The sequence below is a fragment of the Myxine glutinosa genome, chromosome 9 (genome assembly GCF_964187855.1).
Source record: "Myxine glutinosa chromosome 9, kmMyxGlut1.1, whole genome shotgun sequence".
Lineage (NCBI taxonomy): Eukaryota > Metazoa > Chordata > Myxini > Myxiniformes > Myxinidae > Myxine > Myxine glutinosa.
Window position 1 is genome coordinate 106,728,149 of NC_136269.1, and position 23,045 is coordinate 106,751,193.

At 49.5% G+C, this 23,045-nt stretch overlaps 2 protein-coding genes across 4 annotated transcripts in view; both read left to right on the forward strand.

The window, feature by feature from the left end:
• Window positions 1–23,045, forward strand: part of LOC144893653 (uncharacterized) — a 1,023,192-nt gene that overhangs the window by 492,158 nt on the left and 507,989 nt on the right. The window lies entirely within an intron of this gene.
• LOC137435116 (gephyrin) overlaps window positions 1–23,045 on the forward strand; it is a 279,017-nt gene that overhangs the window by 17,057 nt on the left and 238,915 nt on the right. The window lies entirely within an intron of this gene.

The following is a 23,045-nucleotide window of genomic DNA, read 5'->3' on the forward strand; positions in this document are numbered from 1 at the left end:
ACAGCTGGGTCCAAATCCCGGACTGGGTCAGTGGCGTTTGACTCACTGTGGGCTTGTGAGACATAGAGGTGAGCTCGTGAAACATGGGGAGGCAAAGCCTGCATTGAAATATAAACATCAGTCGGGGACCCTTGCAAGTGGCCCACATCATCGTTAGTAACATCCTCAGTAACATTATTCTCAGGTGGCGTAGGCCTGCGGCGTCGACGGCCACCAATAGTCATAGTCACGGCCTGGCACATCGTGAAGAAACGAGAGGAGTCCTTCAGGAAATCGTCGATTTCTTCATGCGACGTGTTGGGGCCCAGTTTAAACGGCCTCCTGGTAGCCTGAAATGCTTCGAGGTCCGCATAAGTGTACTCGACATCATTATCGGTAATATCAACAATGGAAGAACAATCTTCGGAAGCGGAGATCTCATTGTCGCGGCCCAGTGGCTCGTTCGGGTCGTCGTTCCAGGATCCGCAGTCTGCAGTCACGTCGACGGCCAGTGTGTCATCCGGACCCGCGGTCAGCTTTTCGAGCATCACCATGGCCTTTTCTGTTGTCGTCTTCAGCGTCCATCCTGTGGAAAACTTTCTCACACACGCAAGGACTAAAGCCTTGATTATCACACAACAAACCACGATTCCAAGGACTATTGCCAAGGCGGTTAGTACCCACTTTACAATCGTGCCTGTCCACCCTTTGAACCAGTCGGTAAGCCACTGGTGGGAGGCTTCCCGATCCATTCGATCCCTTGTCAATGTATGAGCGCTTTCCCTTAACTTTATAATAGCAGCACTGACACCCTGTGAGGGGTCAGGAATAAAAGTGCAACATTTACCCTCAATTATCCCACATACCCCTCCTCGTTCTGCCAATAGCATATCTAAAGCAACCCTATTTTGCATAACCATTGTACGCAGGTGGACAACTGTGTCCAACATTTCGTCGTGTGCTGTAGCGGTGGCGTTGGCCACAGTTTCTAAGATTAACGCAATTTTGTCAATGCGGTAACTACTCATGACCGTCCCAGCCCATGGGAAAAAGAAACTAACGGCCTTCTCCCAATCAGCGCCATGTAAGGTGGTGGTGCCGTCGTTGTTCCAATAGGTGCTTCGCGGGGTCCTTATGAGTGCAGGAGTATTATGCAAGTGTTGTCGCATTTCCATTTCTGGGAAAACTGATCCTAAATAGCAGATTCCTCCCCAATTATCAGGTAAATACGGGTAAGCTTTGTTCCCGCATACAAACATGGTTCCGTGTGGAGCCACTAGATGAGTGGTCATGCAAGTGCGAAGGTCTGCGATAGTGTTTGTTCCGTTTACCCCTTTCCATGCCAACTGGAGGTGTGTGAGATTATGTAAGGGCGAACTTGTAACATTTACTAACAGCATGTGTTTCCCTTCCCTAGGGTCCGCGAGGAGGGTATCTCTACACACAGATTTGCCTACCGTTATTTGGCCCTTTCCTTCTAAGCAGAGGGCCCCCCTAGCCGGCTTAACCCAAACCGGCGCCGGACGTTCCTCAAAATGTCGGGGTTGGATGGGGGGCGAGTACTGGAAAACTCGTTTACACGCGGTTCCGTCAGAACCTTGGCTTGTCAGGGTCGTACTAAGGCATTTGGTGTCTAGAGGCTTTGAGCACAAATCATTGAGTGATAGGGGTAACGCTACCATTGGTATTCCTGTTGTGCTGGTGCGGGGAAGGTGCATACACATCCAACACCGTGTCCTATTCTGTAATGTGGCCATGTGCTGTGCGACCTTCCAGTATGTGTTCTCCTCTGGCTTCTTTCTTACTTCCTGGGCAGGCGGGGTTTTAATGACGTAAGCGGCGCAACTAGGTCGAAGGTAAGATGCAGTTCCATTTGGGATTGTCGTGCGAGGGGGCCATATTCCACATTCAAGTATCATTGTTGTATCCGGACCAATGGGGGTATAATGCAACATAAGGGTAGTATTCTCAATGCCCTTGCCCCATCGATATCCTGGGGCATAACGGCTACTTATGTTCCCATATGTTCCATTTTCCACTTTCCTAACCTTAGTCAGGACTAGGCGTGTTCTTGTCATGCGTGCCTGTGGTGTATTATTGTGTACCACTATAGCTTCCGCCCATCTTACAGATAACCACTTAAAGCTTGTTTCCAGGTTACAGCAATTCACCGCTATTTTGTCTCCCCAGCGAGCCGTTATATACTTGACGGGATGGAGGGGAAATGCTGAATAGTTGTCGGGTCCTGGGTACTTGGGGAGGTCCTTTCTCAGTAGCTCAAAGTTCAAGAGCCTATCTCCGGCAGGGGGTTTGAGGCAGCTACCCAGAATTCCCATCATCATGACCGTCATCGCCGCCCTTAGGAGACTGTGGTGCCTTAGACGATGCATTGTCTTCAGCAGTGTGAGGTGCGGTGTCTTCAGCAGTGAGGGGTGCGGTGTCTTGTGTGACTTGTGGTGCGGGAATGGACAACTTACAATGGGTGGCGTGGATCCACGAAGGTTTACCCTCGCAGAAGACTGCCGTCGGTGTGACCAGTAGCACCTGGAATGGTCCCTTCCACCGTGGCTCCAAAGCAGCCTTGCGGGTGAAGTGCTTTACAAGCACCCAGTCGCCGGCCTGGAAGTTGTGGATGGCGTGGCCTATTGGTTCAGGCAGCGCCTCTCGTACTCGAGCATGAATGCTGCGTGCCACATTGGACAAGCCTATGCAAAATCTCAAAAGCATGTCATCCATTACTGGCAAAGCAAGGGTGGACATGTCTGTTGGTGCTGAAACGGGCAAGCTCATAGGTCGTCCCATTAATATTTCGTGGGGGGAAAGGCCCGTAGTGCGACCCGGGGTGGAACGAATGCTCATCAATGCAAGCGGAAGAGCCTCTGGCCACCTCAAGCCTGTGTCTGCGCAAAGTTTCGCTAGTTTATTCTTTAAAGTCTTGTTCGTTCGTTCCACAAGTCCTGAGGACTGTGGGTGGTAGACGCAATGGAAGGATTGTTTAACGCCCAACGCCTTCAGGATGCCCTTAACCACCTGCGTCGTGAAATGGCCTCCTTGATCTGACGAAATTATCTGGGGAATGCCAAATCTGCACATAAAATCCCGCACGAGGCGCTTCACTACTGTCGGAGCATCGGACTTGACGCATGGGTATGCTTCGACCCATTTGGTGAACGTATCTACGATCACCAACACATAGCGAAACGACATGCTTGGTTCCAATTCTGTAAAATCGAACTCAATAGTTGCGAACGGCCCACTAGGCGGGGGCCGTCCCCCATCATGTGCATGTTTCGGCGGCGCCCCTCTATTGTGTTGCTGGCAGACCACGCACGATCGGCACACTTCGGATACAATCCGTGACAGTCCTGGCGCTGTCCAAGTGTAGTTTATCTGACCCATCACCCCCCTCTGGCACACATGACCATTCTGATGAGCCATGCGTGCCAGCCAAGGCAGTAAAGCCTGGGGTGCTATGGGTTTCCCGTCAAGGGTCCATATTTCTCCTGGCCCGGGGCGTAGCGCCCCTCGCTTGAGCCAGTCCTCGTGTTCGGCCGTCGTTGCAGCGTTCTGCAAATTTATGATATCGTCTTTAGTAGGTGTGGCGGGTGGTCCCGCAGTCGGTATGTCAGCGATCTGTGCGGCTGTCTTCTGTGCTCGTGTCACCATCGGCATGTTGCGGTCTATCTGTTGGTTGGCGGCCTTTCCTGCCGCCTCGTCCGCCCTTGCATTGCCCCGGGCAACGTCAGTGTCCGCCCTTTGGTGGCCACGACACTTAATTACCGCGATAGCGCGGGGAAGTAAAATGCTTCGGAGGAGCCCTTCTACCAACGCGTCATTCTTTATCACTGAACCGGCAGATGTGAGAAAACCTCTCATCTTCCAGATGGCTCCTTTATCGTGGACTACGCCGTGAGCGTAGGCCGAATCTGTGTAAATGTTGACGGCAAGGCCTTCCGCCAAGCTGCACGCTCTGGTCAAGGCGCACAGCTCCGCCTGCTGTGCGGAAAATGTAGGTGGAAGACGCCCGCTCTCTACCGTTTCGCTATCCGAGCACACGGCGTACCCGGACAACAGGGACCCGTCCCATGCGCGCCTAGCTGATCCATCGACATAATATGTACAGTCGGGATATTCTAAGGGGTTGTCCTTTAAATCCGATCGCACCGTGGAGACTAGCTGCACAATGTCGGTGCACACATGAGGTTCGCCCTCCTCTGGGGTGGGCATCAGTGAGGCTGGGTTGAGTGTCGTGCAACGTTCGATCGTGATGTTGGCTGCAGTGATCAGTGCGGATTCGTATTGCATTAATCTAGTGTTAGACAAATGCTGTGTGCTTCGCTGTAACAACAGCGAAGTGACGCAATGTGGTACCCGTAGCGTTACTGGGTGTCCCATAACGATGTCCGCTGTTCTTTCTACTGCGTACCTGGCCGCTGCCACGGCTTGCAAGCACACCGGAAACCCTTGTTCGACCGGGTCTAACTTTTTACTAAAGTAGGCTACCGGCCGCTCCTTATCCCCATGGGTCTGTGTCAAAACTGACTGGGCGAAACCTCCCACGGCGTGAGTGTAAAGGGTAAATGGTTTCGCATAATCCGGGAGTCCTAATGACGGTGCCGTAACCAGCGCCTTTTTCAGCCCGTCAAAACATCGCCTCAATTCATCCGTCCATACCAATTCGATCGAGGCGGTTGATTTGGTTGCCTCGTATAGTGGCTTAGCCAGCAGCGCAAAATCAAGTATCCAAGTGCGGCAATATCCCGTCATACCTAGGAAGCGCAGCATTTGCCGTTGCGAGCGAGGGCGAGGCAGCTCCATAATAGCGGTCACTCGTCCAGCATCCAATTCTCGTTTTCCGTGCGAAATGGCGTGTCCCAAGTAAGTTACAACCTGCCGCACAAACTGAAGTTTTGGTCTGCCTACTTTGTGGCCTTTGGCCGCCAAGGCCTTTAATAGGGCCAAGGAATCCATTTCGCACGCCTCCTTTGAAGGGGAGCAAATCAACAAATCGTCAACGTATTGCAGCAACACTGACCCTCCCTTCAATTCCACATCCGCCAGGTCGCGGTGCAGCGCCCGGGAAAACAGAGTGGGGCTATCTGAAAACCCCTGAGGTAGTACTGTCCAAGTATACTGGCGCCCCCTATGGGTGAAAGCGAACAAGTATTGTGACTCAGGTGCGATGGGCACAGAGGAAAACGCAGAACAAAGGTCGATGACCGTAAAGTATGTTGCGTCCGGCGGAATTGACATCATGAGGGTTTCTCCGTTTGGAACTAGTGGGTGTATGCCCTGTATCACCTTGTTCACCTCCCTTAAATCCTGTACAAACCTCCATTTGTCCTTTGACGGCTTTTTCACTGGCAAAATTGGGGTATTACATGGGCTGTTAGTTTCCACAATAATTTTCTGTTCCACTAGGGATTGAATTACTGGTGCTATGCCTACGTCGGCCTCAGGTCGTAGCTTATACTGTTTTACATTTGGCAAGCGCATCCCCGGCTGCACTGCTATCACTAGAGGTTTGGCGTCTCGCATCCGTCCAACCTCACCGTCACTCTTTGGCCATAAATTGTCTGGCACCTCCGCTAGGAGGTAATCTGACTCACCCGGGTCCGTCAGCACTGCCCTCATGGCATAGGTGCCCTTAGGAGGCAACTCTGTTGCTTCGAACACTCCATCCCTCCGTTGTGTCTTGAAGTCAATTGAGAACCCTTCGCCATTTTGGAGCCGTTTCAAAGTCCAGCGGCCTCTCTTACTCTGATAACCTTGTAAGGGGACTTCTCGTAACCTCCCCACCATCCAACCTACACTTTCCGGCGGCCACCCCTTGGCAGTAGTGAGGGTAACATGGGCGGCCGCTCCTTCGGGGTATTGGGTCAACGCACGCTGACTCGAGGTTAAGACTGCCTCGATTCCTATTCCCTCACGGCCGATCCATATCCGTGATAAGTGTAGAGGCGTGCGCTCGCCCAGCTTTTCCTTAACCTTTTCTCGATAATTCTCGTCGTCGCCCGTTGCATCATAGTACGCAGTGCAATGGGGTGGATTATCCTTTAAGGTTTTTATCGAAATTTGGTGCAGTTGTAGCCAATCTCGCAGGACCGCACTGTCCAAGCACACATTATCTATGATATGCGTCCAGGTAGCCAGAGCCCCTTCATCCATGCGCCACCAATACACGGTGGGGCCGGGCCGAGACAATGCCGTCATTACCAAGTCGCGTTTAGATTCCGCGACGTCTACGAAAACTCCCTCCTCGGTACATGAGATTTGACAGCCCAAGCGGCACAATAGATCCCGTCCCAACAAATTCGTCGGGGCGGTAGTGGTCATCAAGAAAGCATGTTTAGCCTCCAGCGGGCCGCATGTTACTCGCACTTCCTCCGAAATAGGAAGTGCTTGGGGTAAACCCGAAACACCCAGTATTTGAACGTTCCTGGCCGTAGGGCGCAAAGAGGGCAATTGCCCCTTGTTAATTGTGCTGCGAGTCGCACCCGTATCTACGAGAAATTCTAATTGTCTTCCCTCCACGTCCAACACCAAGGTTGGTTCCTCTGCCGGTGTCACGGTCAAGAGAGGACACTCCTTGGGCGACTCGCCAGCGTCCCGTCAATAGGCCCCTCTATTGTATTGGGGCTGAAACCCCTTACGAGCCTTTGGGCAATCACGTATCCAGTGTCCCATCTGCTTGCAATAATGACACGGTTCCTGCGGAACCGGTGGTGCGGAGGGCATAGGTCGTCCCTCTACAGCGCCCCTTCCGCCCTGCCGGCGTTCTGGCGGCCCCCAATGTGACTGGTTCACTGGTTGCCACTGCGGCGGGCCCCGAGGCGGGGCCCAGTTCCCCCTTGGTCCGTTCTGCATCCCACTATTGGGGGGTGGTCCAGGGGTTTGGAGAAGGGGTCTTGGTGGATACCAATTTTGGGGAGGGGGCCCTTGCACAGTCCAAGTTTGAGGGTTTTGAGGAGGAGGGGGAAGAGGGGGTGGTATTGTCCATTGCTGTTTTATTTCGTCCATATTAATTAGTCCTAAGTCCTCAGCAGTACAACCTTCACAGAGGTTACCTTCGCGGTGGATCCACTCTCCGTTCGGGAATTGGCCCCTATAGAAAGGCAAACCGCTCCTCCCAAGGTCCTCATAACCCCGGACAGGCCCCCACTTCTGGCACTGTTCGCGTAGGTAGTTCTGACTCTGATCCCCCCTTTTACCTTGATTAAATTGAGCCCGTTTCTCCTGGACAAACATTTGCAATATTTCCTCCTTAATATCCTTCTTCTCCTCTAGGGAGGAGCCCGGGCATTGTTCCAGTTTGTCGCATAATTCGTTGGTTGTCATTCCCTTCCAGCCGAAAAGGACGGACTGTACCTGTTTCTTTAATACCGGCCGAAGCCCCTCGATTAGATATTGATTTACCAATGGTTGGGGTAGCCCTCCCAGCTGCATCGGACCCAGTCCTCCCCAGCGCGCAATGGCCTTTTCCAACCTTTCTCGGTACTCTCCAATTGGTTCTCCTGCCTTTTGTTTTATGGCCCCGATTTTTCCCCAATCCGGACCTCCTGCTGGCAACAGCGCCTGCTCAATAGACTCTAGCAGCAGGACCTTTAGAGCATCCCATTGCGCTTGTGTTATCAGGGGGTTTGCACCCGCCCTTGGGTCTGCCACCGGCCAGTGTGCTCTTTGTCTAGCCCTTTCCCATACCTTGGGTGGGAGCACGGACACTCCCATATGGGTTATGTCTCGATAGTCGCACTCGCCATCCAAAACCCAATTCGACATGGTCGGCACTATCTGCCGTGGATCCTCAATAAGCAAATGTTGAATCCTTGCCCGCATTACAGTTAAAGAGGATTCTTTCCATGGTACTCTTTCCCGAACCCCATGACCTGCTGCGTCAACTCCGATAACTTGTACGGGGCACAATGTTTTCCTTCCCTCTATTTCCTGACATTCCAATGGGGTAGTTTGTGAGGTCCTTTTCCCCTTACAACCTACCAGTGAGGGGTATAACCCATCCGGTCCTATCGGTGGCGGGAACCCTGCGATGTCAGTCCCGTCATCTATTCCGTTAGCCCCAAGTTGTGCAAACGGTCTTCCCTGACTCGGGTGGTTCTGGGGTGTCTGGGGCGCGATGGTAGCGGGGTTATAGGGAGGTGGTGGCGGGGGCGCAGAAAGGATAGGTGGTGCCTGAAACCCCGGGGCAGAGCTTAGGTCTGGGGCTGGGGAGGGTAGATTGGTCACTGCCTCCCCTACCGCGGGGGCTGGGTTTTCAACGAGCGACATCAGTCGCGCGTTGGCCTGCTTTTCTATTTCCTTAAGCGCTTCATCCTGCTCTTTATTTGCCTGTTTCCTCAGACCCTTGAGTTTTGTTACCTCACCAGCCAAGCTGGCCTGTTTCGACTTTGCGTGTCGCTTCATCGCTTCTTCCTTCCACCAGCCAAAGACTTTCCAGTAGTCCGGCGGGAAGTGTTTCGTGGTCTGTTCAAACTTGTCTAATGTCTCATACAACACGTCCAATTTTTCCAGCGCAAAAGACCCTCCTTCGGGCCACGGTTCTCCTAAATCCTTCGTCAGCGCAACCCATGACTTCCCTGGTCTCACAGCATCATAGCCATGCCTCCGATACATAAAAAATGCTGGAGTATGTCTAAGCGGTTCACCTGCCTTTACTGTCTTATTACCCATACTGTTACCCATCCTAAGAAACCTTAGTTTACCGACGTAGCCTTGTACTCGTGAGGATCTCCCGCCTCGCGTTACAGCCGTCTACCTAACTCTGAGAGGCTCGCAGCCTTGTACCCGTGAGGTTCGCCCGCCTCGCGTGGTACGGCCGCGCTACCTACTCTCCTGAGAGGATCGCCCGCCTACTCAGCCGTCTATCCTACCCTTACTGCACTTTCCTGGCGTCCTACGCCCGTGTAATACTTCTAACTTCCTTATAATTCCAAAGTCTCCCGGGTAGGCCTCGGATCAGGACGCCGCCCCTTCCTTACCCTCATAACCCAGAGATCTATTACTCCTTACCCACAGGCGCCCAACGTGGGGCACTTTCCCTTACGTAACGTTACCCTGACGAGTCCATAAACAGTCAGTTGCTCCGGGACCCAAGCGGTCCGTAATTAAATTTAGGTTCGAGGATCAGGTCTGAGCAGGGAACGGAACAAACGGCAACCGAGCAAGAGAGAGTGGGTTACAATTTGGACTGACCCCCAGGCTAAAAGGGAAAAACAAAAGAAAACCACAGCTCACCTGACCCGGATCAATTGCCAGCTGGTCTCTCACCACTCACTTGCCTGGGACCGCGTCCCGGACTGCACAGACTGATCCCACCGCTGCCACCAGTTGTCGGGTCGGGACTTAGGACTTGGGACTCAGAAGACTCAGAAGAAAGGAGCAACGGATATATTTATTGGAACTCGAGTACACAAGCTTGAGGACAGCAAAGTTGTATTGAAACTCACAAGGAATGACCAACAGTACAACAAGATGCTCTGAAATAATTCAATTAACATTGCTTTATATAAGGAAAATCAGGGGTGGAGTTAGCTCACAAGATACAGAGACAGAATGGGCTCATCGGCCCTCCCACCATAGTCCCATCCTGTTGTTCAGTTAATTAAAGGAAGTTCATCCAAGGCCAGTCTTGGGTTAGCTCAGATAAGGAGATGGTCAGCATTATGTGGCAACATGTTTACAACTTTCTGTATAGAAAGCTTGCTTGGGAAAGTACAAAGGGAGTGGACACTCATAAAACTGTCAACTTGCAGGATATTGGTAAAGTCATAGAGGGAGGCAGAGAGATAACAGTAGCCTCCAAGGCCGGGGAAGGGGAACTAGAGATTGTGCCCACACAAACCAGAGCTCAAAGGAAAAGAACTCCTTATTAGGACATTACACATCCTCAAGGCACAAGAAAGAACTCAGTATCATAAAAGAGTACAACAGTCAGTCAAAACAGAACATATAATTGGTTACACTTGGTAATTAGTAAAGCAGCATGGATATACAAAGGGGGAGGGGCATTACAGCTCCCTACATATATATACTGTATATATATATATATATATACTGTATATATATATATATATATATATATACTGTATATATATATATACTGTATATATATATATATATATATATATATACACATACACACACACATATACACACTGTTTATAGATGGGGGTTTATAGATATATACACACACTGTTTATAGATATTGTTGTGGTTTTGGAAAATGCACCCCCATGGGACGCGGAATATTGGAATATATATATATATATATATATATATATATATATAATACATTTATTTTATATAGCGCTTTTCAAGAAGCCAAAAGACGCTTTGACAGAGTACAAAAAAACAAGTGCAAAAAGGCAAAAATCAACAGGTAAATAATCAAAGCAAAAGGAAGGAGAAGGAGAAGGAGAAGAGATAGTCAGGGGTTAAATGCTGTGGAAAAATGTTGAATGCAGTGTTGAACAGGTGGGTCTTGAGTGATGTTTTGAATGTGGTGAGTGAGGAGGAGTCTCTGGCGTGAGGTAGTGAGTTCCAGAGGGTGGGAGCAGCGATGGAGAAGGCCCTGTCCCCCCAGGATCTGAATTTGGTCCGCATGGGGGGGGGGGGGGGGGGGGGGTGGGTGTCAGGAGGTTAGGAGGTTGGTACCAGCAGAGCGGTGGTTGCGGGTGGGAGTGTGTCTGGAGAGGAGGTCAGCCAGGTAGGATGGGGCCAGGTTATGGAGGGCTTTGTAAGTCAACAGGAGGATTTTGTACTGGATTCTCTGGGAGATGGGGAGCCAGTGAAGCTTGTAAAGGACGGGGGTGATGTGGTCACGGGTCCGGCAATGGGTGAGTAGACGGGCAGCGGAGTTCTGAATGTATTGGAGTTTATTGATGATTATTGAGGGTGAACCAAAGAGGAGGCTGTTGCAGAAGTCCAGACGGGAGGTGATGAAGGCGTGGGTGAGGGTTTCTGCAGCCGTGGAGGAGAGGGATGGACGGAGACGGGCGATGTTTTTCAGGTGAAAGAAGGCTGTCTTTGTGATCTGTTTAGTGTATTTGTCGAAGGAGAGGGTTTGGTCAAAGATGATGCCAAGATTCTGGATATGAGGGGAGGTGGATACTGGGAAACCGTCGATGTTGAGGGCAAAGTTATGGGTGGATTTGGTGAGCGTTTTTGGGCCAATGATGATTATTTCAGATTTATCATACTTAAGTTTGAGGAAGTTGATTTGAAGCCAGGATTTTATTTCAGTGATGCAGTTTGTCAGGATAGAGTGGGTGGCAGTGGAGATGGACTTGGTGGAGATGAAAAGCTGGATGTCATCGGCGAAGCAGTGGAATTGGAGACCATGACGGCGGATTAAGTGACCAAGGGGGGACAGGTACAGGATGAAGAGGAGGAGGCCAAGAACTGAACCTTGGGGGACACCTTGGGGGAGGGGAGCAGTGGGGGATTTGCAGTTATTGATGGAGATGAACTGGCATCTGTCGGAGAGGTATGATTTGATCCAAGAGAGGGCAGTGCCGGTAATGTTAAAGGTGGTTTCAAGTCGGGTGAGGAGGATGGTGTGATTGATGGTGTCAAAGGCGGTGTTGAGGTCGAGGAGGATGAGAATGTTGAGGTTGCCAACGTCAGAGGAGAGGAGAAGGTCGTTGGTGATTTTGAGAAGAGCAGTTTCAGTACTGTGGTTGGAGCGGAATCCGGATTGGAATGTTTCATACAGGTTATTGGCAGAGAGGTGATGTTTAAGTTGAGTGGCTACAGCACGTTCCAAAACTTTTGACAGAAAGGGTAGGTTGGAGATGGGTCTGAAGTTGTTTAGGGTGTCAGGGTTGAGTCCAGGTTTTTTCAGAATGGGGGTAACAGCAGCAATTTTGAGGGATGGTGGGACGATGCCTGTAGACAGGGAGGAGTTTATTGTTGCAGTGATAAGTGGAGATAGAGCAGAAAGGGAGGCCTTGACAAAGCTGGAGGGGATGGGGTCAAGAGTGCAGGTGGCAGTTTTCATTCCTATGAGGAGTTCAGAGAGGTCAGTAGGGGAGACTGTGGAGAACTGAGACAGGGGTTTGGCAGGATAAGGGGGGGGCAGGTGGTTTGAGGGGGAGCAGGTGCGGTGGTGGTTAAGCTGCTGTAGATGTTGTCAATTTTGCTTTGGAAGAATGAAAGGAAGGAGATGCAGTTGTCTACTGTGAATGACTGGGTAGTGGTGTCCAGGGGGCTGAGGAGTTTGTTTATTGTAGAGAAGAGTGCTTTTGGGTTTCCAGAGCCAGAGTGGATAATTTGAGAGTAGTAGGCGGAGCGGGCGCGGGAGAGGGCATCTTTGTAGTGTTGTAGGTGGTCCTTGTAGTAGGCTTGGGAGTGAATTGTGAGACCTGTTTTATTACGGAGTCTTTCAAGTTGGCGAGCACGAGTTTTCATCAGGCGGAGTTCAGGGGTAAACCAGGGAGCAGAATGGGTGAAAGAAACTGTTTTGGTTTTCACGGGCGCAAGCTGGTCAAGGCAGGAGGAGAGAGTGTGGTTGTAGTAGTCAGTGAGGTCAGAAGGGGTGTGGAGGTCAACGAAGGGAGAAGTCGACATTTTTCAGAGAGGGTGGAGCCGGAGCCTCTATGAATGTATCTGGGTCGTCGCAGGAGTCCGTGGGATTTGATTGCAGAGATGCATGATGGGGTGGAGTGAGTATTGAGCAGAAGAAGCCTTGCGGCGGAGTACCTTAGAGCCATGCCAGGCAGGAGCGAAGGGACGAGTAAGAGGCCAAGGTTGAGGAGGACAAGAAAATGCGTTTAGATTACGGAAATTGATAGTGCGATAATGCCTTGGTTCTGGGGTGGGGATGTTGATGGTCATAGTGATGGCTAAGTGGTCAGAGACGGTGAGGTCGGAGCCAGAGAGATGGTGCAAAATTAATCCAGTAGAGCATACAAGGTCCAGAATGTGCCCACGGTTATGGGTAGGAAAGTTGACATGTTGAGTGAGGTTAAAGCAGAGTGAGTAAATCAGTGACGTCAGTGGTTATTGTGGAGTCAGTGGAGTCCATGTGGATATTGAAATCACCGAGGAGGAGGATTGAGGGGGAGAGGGAACAGAGCTGGGTCAGAAAGTAGGAGAAGTCAGACAGGAATGATGGGTGTGGTTTGGGAGGGCGGTAGACGACAGCCATGACTGACTGTGTGTGACCAGAGAGTTTAAAAGCCAGGTGTTCAAATGATGGAGCAGATGAGATGGAGATGAGGCTGGTTTTGATGTCCTGTCGGTGAATTACGGCAATTCCACCACCTCGGCCCTCCGAGCGTGGTTTATTGATGTAAGAATATCCATTGGGTGTAGTGAGGTTGAGTGAGAAGTAGTCCAGAGGTTTTTTTTTTTTTTTTTTTTTTTTTTTTTTTTTTTGTATACAAGATCGAGGCTCGTGAAAGAGCGAACATTAATCACACAGAAAGACAAACAGACACATAAAACAAATAACATCGGGAGCGGTAGACAAGATGGGGAGAGAGGGGGAAGGACACAAACACAACATTTGAGAGCAGGGACCGAGAGACATGGAGACATGGAGAGATCTGTGGGAGGGAGAGGGCTTTGGGGGGGAGGCATGTGAAGGGGGGGAGGCATGTGAAGGGGGGGAGGCATGTGAAGGGGGGGGGAGGCATGTGAAGGGGGGGGGGGTGGGAGAGGTATAAACATATGGACACTGCCAGGATTTCCAGGAAATAAGTTGGAATTTCAAACAAGGTGGATCTGGGGTGAATTAGTGGGGGTAGAAAAGATCAAGGTTATGGATGGGGGAAGATAAGAGATGGTGGTGAACAGCTGTTTTAAAGACCTGGAGGGAGGAGAGGGATTGAAGGGAGTGTGGGAGTTTGTTCCACAGGCGGGAGAAAAGAGGAATGAAAGAGTGAAGGTGAGCAGAGAGCCGAGATTTCGGCAGTTTAACCATCAGAGGGTTGCTGGCAGATCTTGTGTGACCTGTAGGAATATTTGGGGGACAGAGCACAGAGAGAGCTGGGGGAGCAAGGCCGGAGAGGAGTCGGTAGAAGACAGAAAGACCACCTACCTGCCTGCGGTGAGTGAGTGAAAGGCCCTCAGAGATAGCTTCATCGCGGGAGATTCCAATGATTTTGAAAGCTTTGGATTCAACAGCGTGAAGCCGAGCCAGGTGTGAGGCAGGAGCACCAGCCCATAGGGGAGAACAGTATTCCATTGAGCTGCGGATGAAAGCCTTGTATGTGGTGAGGAGCTCAGGTGTGCCGAGGAAGGACTTCGCACGACGGAGGATGCCCAGTCGGCGACTGGCTTTGGAGGCCAGCTTGGAAATGTGGTTTTCCCAAGAAAGATCATGGCAGATAGTGAGACCCAAAAGCTTGAGTGACAGAACTTCCTGGAGAGGATTGTTGAGAAAGTAGATGGGAGGGTTGTCCAGTCGATCTTTTCGGAGAGACATAGTAAGAGAGTGAGATTTGGCAGGATTGAAAGACATGTTCCACTTGTTTGACCAGTCTGTGATTTTGTCCAGGTCTTCAGAGAGTGAGGAGGCTGCAGACTGCCGATCTGAGGGAAGAGGAATGGAGCGGCAGAGAGTGGAGTCATCAGCAAAGAGATAGAGAGGATTTTCCAGAGTGTCAGAGAGATCATTGATAAAGACCAGAAAAAGCACAGGGCCCAGCACACTTCCTTGGGGAACTCCAGCCTGAACAGGAAGGGGAGATGAGAGAAATCCATTCAGGGCCACACGTTGACTACGACCAGAGAGGAAGTCCGCAAGCCATGCATGGAGATTTCCATGGATACCATAGGAGGAGAGTTTGGTGAGCAGAGCTGGGTGCCAGACCGTATCAAAGGCCCTTGATATGTCAAGGGAGACAGCTCTGATTTCCTGTTTGGCATTGAGGACCTCCATCCATTGTTGAGACAGCAGAAGCAGCATGTCCAGAGTAGAGTGACCTGGTCTGAAACCAAATTGATGATCAGAGATCAAGCCATTGGAGAAGAGGAAAGATTTCATATCCGAAGCAATGATGGATTCCATGACTTTGCTGATAATTGGGAGCAGGCTGATTGGTCTGTAGTTGCAAGGATCTGTTTTTGCACCTTTTTTGTGTAAAGCGGTAATGTTAGCTGATTTCCAGGATGCTGGCAGATGACCTTGAGCAAAAGATAGGGTGAAAAGAACAGAGAGAGGGTGAGATAGAGCGGCAGAGCAGGATTTTAGGACCCGTGGGCTGATGCCGTCTGGTCCAGTTGCAGAATCAGAGTCGAGGTTTGACAAAAACTCCTCCACCTTGTCAGGAGAGAAGGACACAGAGTCCAGGAGCAGTTGGGTTCGACTGGGAAAGGTGGGAACAGAGAGAGATGGGTTTGGGACTAAGGATTTCGAGGCGAACACAGAGTTGAGGCATTCGGCTTTGTCACGTGCGATGTCAACTGTGTGGCCATTTGAGGTAAGGGAGGGGATGGAGGGGGAACAAACACCAGAAACGGATTTGACCAGACGCCACCAGGATTTGGAGGAAGGAGACAGGTTTGAGAGTTCATTCTTGAGTGAGGAGAGATAGTGCTTCCTGGCACTCCTGAGGGTAGACACACACTTGTTCCGAGCTTGGTGGAAGGAACTGAGATTTCCTTCAGTTGGATTAGCCTTCCAAGAGGCAAAGGCAAGTTGTTTCAGGGCAACTGCCTCACCACAAGATTCAGTGTACCATGGACGGGAGGAAGGGTAAGACAATTGAAGGCGAGATGGGATAAATCTGTGCATGAGAGAGATCAGTTTGCTTTGGAAGAATTCCCAGGAAGAATTGATGTCAGAGGCAGTGGAGATGGGAGACCAATCCAGACGATTGATGGCTGCTTGAAGACCGTCCCAGTCGGCCTGAGTGAAATGCCAGACTCGTCGACGCTGAGGAGGCTCTCTGAGAATGGCCAGAGAGATGTCCACTTTGACAAGCACATGATCAGAAGAACCGATTGGAGCAGAAGAAGAGCAGCAGACATTAGCAGGGAAGTTTGTCATAACCAAGTCTAGAAGAGAAGATACTCCATTGGCTGAGATCCGGGTCGGGAAATTGACAGATTGTGTCAATCCCAGTGAGTCACAGAAGTCCTTTGCTGAGGTGCCATGACTAGTGAGAGAGGAACCCACACCCAACCAGGTGGCATGATGACAGTTGAAGTCACCACATATGAGGAAGAGAGAGTTGGGATGGGTAGATAGAAGTTGGTCCATGTTGTCAGACATTGAAATGTAGATGGAGTCATCACTGTTTGGGGGACGGTACAGAACACATATGAACAAAAGGTGGGAGCGGAGAGGAAGCCGTAACCAGAGGTACTCCTGCGGGTGAGGAGGAAGGAGAGCAGTGCAAGGAGAGTGAGGAAGAGAGTTTTTGACAAAGATAGCCACCCCACCACCAGGCCGAGGCTCAGGTCTATCATACCGGAGGAGGGAGTAACCAGGAAGAGATATTAAGGAATCAGAGACATCTTGAAGGAGGAAAGTCTCTGTTAAGCAGATCAAGTCTGGATTGTCAGAAGCAACCTGTATGGAGAGATCAGTCAGGTTTGAGCGAAGGCCCCGGATGTTTGAGGTCCATACCGTTAATGAAGAGAGAGGGGGAGCATCGGGTACAGGACAGGGGAGGGGAGGAGTAGGGTAAGATGAAGGATGAGAGGGGGAGGTAGGGAGAGCAGTTGATAGTGTTTCAGATGTTGCAGAAGAGTTCCAAGAAAGGGAAGGATGAGGAGGATGAAAGGTTTGCTGGTGAAGGGATGCGGCACAGTGAGGGGTTGTTTGAGGGGGGGCAGAGGAAAGTAGAAGGTTTGGGGGGGTGGAGGTATGAGATAGAAGGGAGACGAAGTGGGGAGGAGGCAGCTTGGAGGAGGAGGGGGGAGGAGAGAGAATTGGAGAGGAATGGTATGGGGGGAGAATTGAATGGGAGGGATTGGGGGGGAGTTTTGAAGGGGAGGAGTGAGGGGGGAGTTTAGGAGGGGAGGGGCAAGGGGGGAGTTTTGGAGGGAAGGGGAAAGGGGGGAGATCAGGAGTGGAGGGGCAAGGGGGGGGATTAGGAGGGGAGGGGCAAAGGGGAAGTTTAGGAGGGGAAGGGCAAGGGGGGAGTTCAGGAGTGGAGGGGCAAGGGGGGAGTTTAAGAGTGGTGGGGCAAGGGGGAAGTTTCGGAGTGTAGGTGCAAGGGGGGGGGATTTGGATGGGAGGGGCAAGAGGGGAGTTTAGAAAATGGATGATTAATGAAAGACGAACATTGATAACAAATTGGGTTTGTTGTGATTTTCAAGTTAGCAATCCGGTTCAGGATGATGGAGGAGGGATGGAATGAATGTGAATTTAGACCATGTAGTGAGGGAGACGTATAAGATATTGAATTTCTTTTTTTTGAAGTGGAATGAGTTGGAGAGGAAATTGAGAAAAGCCTTTTAAATAGGAAGAAAAACAGCGTGTTGTAATATACCACTGAATAAAAAACAGAAGGGGAAAGGTTAAACATATTTAAAAATATTTAAACAGAACTATGAACAATCTTATATGCACAAAAATACCAACGGGGGGAGAGCCGAGAGGGACCACCACGAGTCACGTGAACAAGGCAAACGGTGGATGGCAAGGAGATAATGGGGGTGGGGCGAACAGCACACCTGGACAGAAAATACAGGATGAGACAACAGTACACGTGGAGAAAATAAAATAAATGTTTTTGTTTTTTTTTGTTTTTTTTTTGGGGGGGGGGGGGGGGGGGTGGGGATTTAGAACGTTAGACAGTATTATGTTCGGGGTAGAAGGGAAAAAACCAAGAGCCAAGCAAAACACACTTAAGTTAACAAAACACCGACGGGGGTACAACTACAAGTACAACTACAAGGCCACACACGATGAGCAGAAAACGATTAATTAATTACGAGTTACAGGAAATTCAAACCAAAACTAACTATAATCAAACAATATCACATGGACGATAAAATAACGAATTGAAATTTGACAATCTATCTGGGGAAATGGGGGAGAAACACGTGGTCGAAGAACGAACGAACGAATAAGAATGAATAAACGAATGAGCACAGAGAAGGTAGTCTTTTTTTTTGGTTTTTTTGAGTTGAGATTTACATAAGGAAGTAGGCTTTGGGGTGGAAAGACTGCGAAAACAGAGAACGAAAGTTATTGGATCACAAACGACAGGCGCTGAGAGAAAAACAAAGCCTCAAGGTTGTACAGTGTACACTGTACAAGACCTCGAGACGACACGAATTAACGCGATTTTCAATACAGGTATGAAAGATTTGCACCGAAAATCTTTGACGGGACAATATACGTACATACACCATAAAAGAAATACAGTTATAACGAAAATACAAATTGGAACAATGACTTAACTTCGATTTCGATGGAGAGCGTGGAGACCTGCGAAAAAACGAACCGTCGCCAGCAAGACCGGAAACGGAAGTCGATTTTGTTGCCAGGTTTCAGTGAGGCAGAGAAAGTCCAGTTTATTTACCAGAATGTAGTCGTTCAGGATGAGGCTTTTGTTGTTGAGGGACCGGGATTGAACAGGGTGAGCTTGATGTTGCTTTGTACTGTGGGGATGAACTCAGGTGATTTAGCCAGGGTTTGCAGACAGGAGGTGCAATCGTGTGCATTGCTGTGACCAGGTGCGCTGGGACGATGAGTGGGAGTGCTCTAAGCCGACCAGAGTACGGGAATGAAGTGACCTGTTTGTAAATAAACAAACTTACGACCGGAGCCTCTATGAATGTATCTGGGTCGTCGCAGGAGTCCGTGGGATTTGATTGCAGAGATGCATGATGGGGTGGAGTGAGTATTGAGCAGAAGAAGCCTTGCGGCGGAGTACCTTCGAGCCATGCCAGGCAGGAGCGAAGGGACGAGTAAGAGGCCAAGGTTGAGGAGGACAAGTAGGCCTTGCCGCAGCGGCAAACGACCGCAGCCGCTAATCAAGACAGCAAAAGCTGCAGCGGCAAACGACCGCAGCCGCTAATCAAGCAAACCAAGACCGCAGCAGCAAACAGCCACAGCCGCAAACAACGGCCACAAACAACGGGAGTGGGCCTGAGGAAACACTGGAAGAGCCGGGCAGGCGGAGCCAGGAGCAGAGCCGGGACCGAGCAGAGGGCAGACCCAACGGCCAAAAAGCCGCCACGACCACCAGAAAAGCAGACTATATACAATGACCCAGTCGGAGAAGCGGCGAACAAGTAACGCCAGCGTCCTCTCCAGACCGGACCGGAAGCGGAAGCGAGCTCGAAGAGTGGTGTCCGCTCCGAAGTGTTCGAAGTGTCCGAAGTGTTCGCTCGAGCTCGAAGCTCGAGCGAACTACAGACTTGGCATTTAATATGGAATATATATTTTTTCTTGACTTGGGTTTACTTTCTGAACTCAGTATATCAATCTGGTGAGTTTATTTTACCCTTCGGTGATGTCTTTGTTGAAAGAACCATGTCACTGATTGTCTTTCGCAGCAAGAAGTCAATAACAGGATTATATCACAGGTGGCGTGACAAAATGTAAGGACAGGTCCATTTGACGATTGGCTTCTCAATCATGTATATAAGGGTTGTTGCGTTCTGTATTAGTGGAAAACAACTGCTGCACGTCCACAAAAGTTATTGCCGCTTCCTCTGGAGATGGTCCGTCAACTTGACAATGCTGTTTGTCACGGAGTGGTGGCTTTACTTAATTCTGGCATGAAACAGCATGCTATTGCTCGGCAGTATGGCATCACTCAAGGTCAGGTGTCAAAGATCCTGAAACGAAATGCTCAGAGGGGTGTCCCTACTCCAATACTGAGGCCAGGACGTCCACGCAGAACCACAAGGAGAGATGGTCGCCAGCTGCACCGGTTAGTCTGCAATGGCCGTACCAAGTCAGCTAATCGGCTTAGGGCTGAGTGGCAGCAACTGACAAATGTGCCTGTATCCAGAAGGCTAGTCAACCAACGACTGGTTCAAGCAGGCTATCGTGCCAGGCGTCCCCTGAGAAAGCCACGCCTGACCAGACAACACAGCCAGCGCCAATGCAGTGGACCAGAGAGCACCGTCAATGGCAGCCAGGACACTGGAATCACGTGACCTTCAGTGACGAGTCTAGATTTCTGGTCTATCGTCAAGATGGCCACGTCCGAGTGCGCAGACAAGTGCATGAAGCCCACAACGAAGATTGTATAGTGCCAAGAGTCCAAGCTGGAGGTGGTGGGGTGACCGTTTGGGCTGCTTTTCATGCAGGGGGCAAATCTGACCTGGTTGTTCTGAATGGAAACCTGAACCAGCTCAAGTACAGGGTCATTCTGGAAGAAACATTGCTTCCATTTGCTCGTGCAGCCTTTCGAGGAAACTTTGTCTTCCAAGATGACAATGCACGGCCTCATTGTGCTCGCATGATCCAACACTTTCTTGCTGACCATGGTGTAGAGCATATGGAGTGGCCTGCCATGTCCCCGGATATGAATCCGATAGAGAACTTGTGGGCAGAATTAACGTGTCAAATCGATAACTCGGACCAGCAGCCTACCTCTGTGCGTGAATTGCAGCAGACCATTGTCACTGCATGGCAAGCGATTCCTGTCCAAACCTTGGCAAATCTCGTGAACAGCATGCCTCGACGTGTACGTGCTCTCCTGAATGCTCGTGGGGGTTACACGAAGTACTGAACTGTAATTTTACTGTCCGTAATCCCAGTCATAATTTAGCATTTGTTTTTGTTGAATTTTTTTTTGGCTAATGTGCAAAATAAAGAGATACTTCTGGAAAACTTACAGAAGTTTAACACAGTACTGTCCATGAATTGAGTTCGATATCAGTTTACATCACTTTCAAGGATCAATTTATTTGTTTTGAAATGTCAAATGTGGTTTTTGTTTCTTTTAAAGGTCACATTAACAAAATCTAGAATAATTTCAACATAATTCCAATGAACTTTTGGTTCTAAGTCATCGTGAAAAGTAAGTTGACCCCCACAAAAAAAATATTCCATATTAAATGCCAAGTCTGTGTATATATATATATATATATATATATATATATATATATATATATATATATATATATATATATATATATACAGTGAAACCTTGACTTACGAGTTTAATTCGTTCTGTGACCGAGCTCGTAACTCAATTTGCTCGTTTCTCAAATTAAATTTCCCCATTAAAATGCATTGAAATGCTATTAATCCGTTCCAGCCCGCCAAAAACCACACCAATTTTTTTTTAAATATACAGTATATATAAAAAATATCTCGCGCTTTATATTTCACCTGTATGCAGCATACAAGTTGGCAGGATGGCCTGGACTGGAGGTACGCACACTTGACTCTAAACTGTCCAGCCTGGGTTTGAATCCCGACCCAGCTATAACCTGTCATGGGTGAATCACAGGCAGGGTGATTCATCAATGTGTGTACCGCTAAACTGGGCGCCCCGTTTGCGTCCCATTAGTTGTTGGATGTTAAGGATCTCACCGTGTTTTCCACAAAGAGAAGGCGAGCTATCGCCGGCACTCTGAACAAGTTGTGGCCTGGCATGCTCTTCTCCTCTGCCGTTATATACGTCCTCCTCGGCATCTTTTTCCAGAAGAGCCCTGTCTCGTCACAGTTGAAGATTTGCTGGGGGATGTATCGTTCGGCTTCTATCAGTTCGGCAAAAGTTATAATAAAATCTTCAGCTGCCTTCACATCCGAGCTTGCTGCCTCACCATGCCTGACGACGGAGTGAATGCCGGTCCTCTTCTTAAAATTATCAAACCATCCCCAACTGGCTTTGAATGACTCTTCCGATGCCTCGTCCGTTGATGTTCCCGCCGTCTGCTGCACCAAATCCCCGTAAATGTCTCGGGCCTTCTCACACATGATGCTCTCGGTCACGGTATCTCCTGCGAGCTGCTTCTCCGTCAACCACACAAACAACAACTTCTCCATCTCTTCATGGACAGAGGTCCGGAGCTTTGAAATAATCGTAACGCCCTTGGCTGGCGTTATAGCCTTTATCGACTCCTTCTGCTTCAAAATCGTACATATCGTAGAAGTACTACGATCGTACTGCCTCGCCAAGTCGACAACACGCACACCTCGCTCATGTTTTTCGACGATTGCGTGTTTTATATCCAAGCACATCATCCTCTTCTTCTTCTCAGTACTGCCCTTGGCACTCAATTTCTTAGGACCCATGGTTAAAACTAAGAAATTTTCCAAAATAACCAAAATGCGAAAACAAAGCAGCAGCGATATACGGCAGAGATGCTTGCACGGCAAGATAACCACGTGACCAGAAGTCCGGAACCCACCTGGTGACGGGTGGCGTAAGCTCGTAACTCAGATCTCGGCTCGCATCTCAAAGCAAAAAACCGCCCGAGCGACGGCTCGTATCTCGGAAAACTCGTAAGTTGGTGCACTCGTAAGTCAAGGTTTCACTGTATATATATATATATATATATATATATATATATATATATATATATATATATATACACGTAGTGTGTTCAAAAAGTATCCGACCTTTATTTTTCGTGCGTAAAAAAAAAGAAGCTAGGGAGGCGTTGATTGGTGCACGTATGTAGGCGATCCTAATGCGCACGCGTGAATTTTTTCCCGCCTGCAGAAGCTGTCATTCGACGGCAGACCGCCGATGAGTGAGGACATGTAAGTGAGCGCCGTCGGATTTTCGTTTTTGACAAAATGACGGAAAAACTTGAACAACGCTACGGCATCAAATTTTGTGTTTCATCAAACTTGCATCAAAACTGCAATTTGGTGTCTGGGTCGTACCCATAAACCCAGCACTCATCGCCAGTGATCACTGTGTTGAGGAAGCTGGGATCGCTGTTCACAGTCTCCAGCATGTCCTGTGCGATCTCCAAACGGAGTTGCTTCTGCTCAATCATTAGCAGCTTTGGTACGAACTTCGCTGAGATTCTCCTGAAATCCTCCTTCATAATGGAATGAACGGTGTTGAATCTTGCGGATCGTTTCCACTTGGGAATCGCCAAGCTTTACACAAACTTTGATGCAGTAGCGTTGTTCAAGTTTTTCCGTCATTTTGTCAAAAACGAAAATCCGA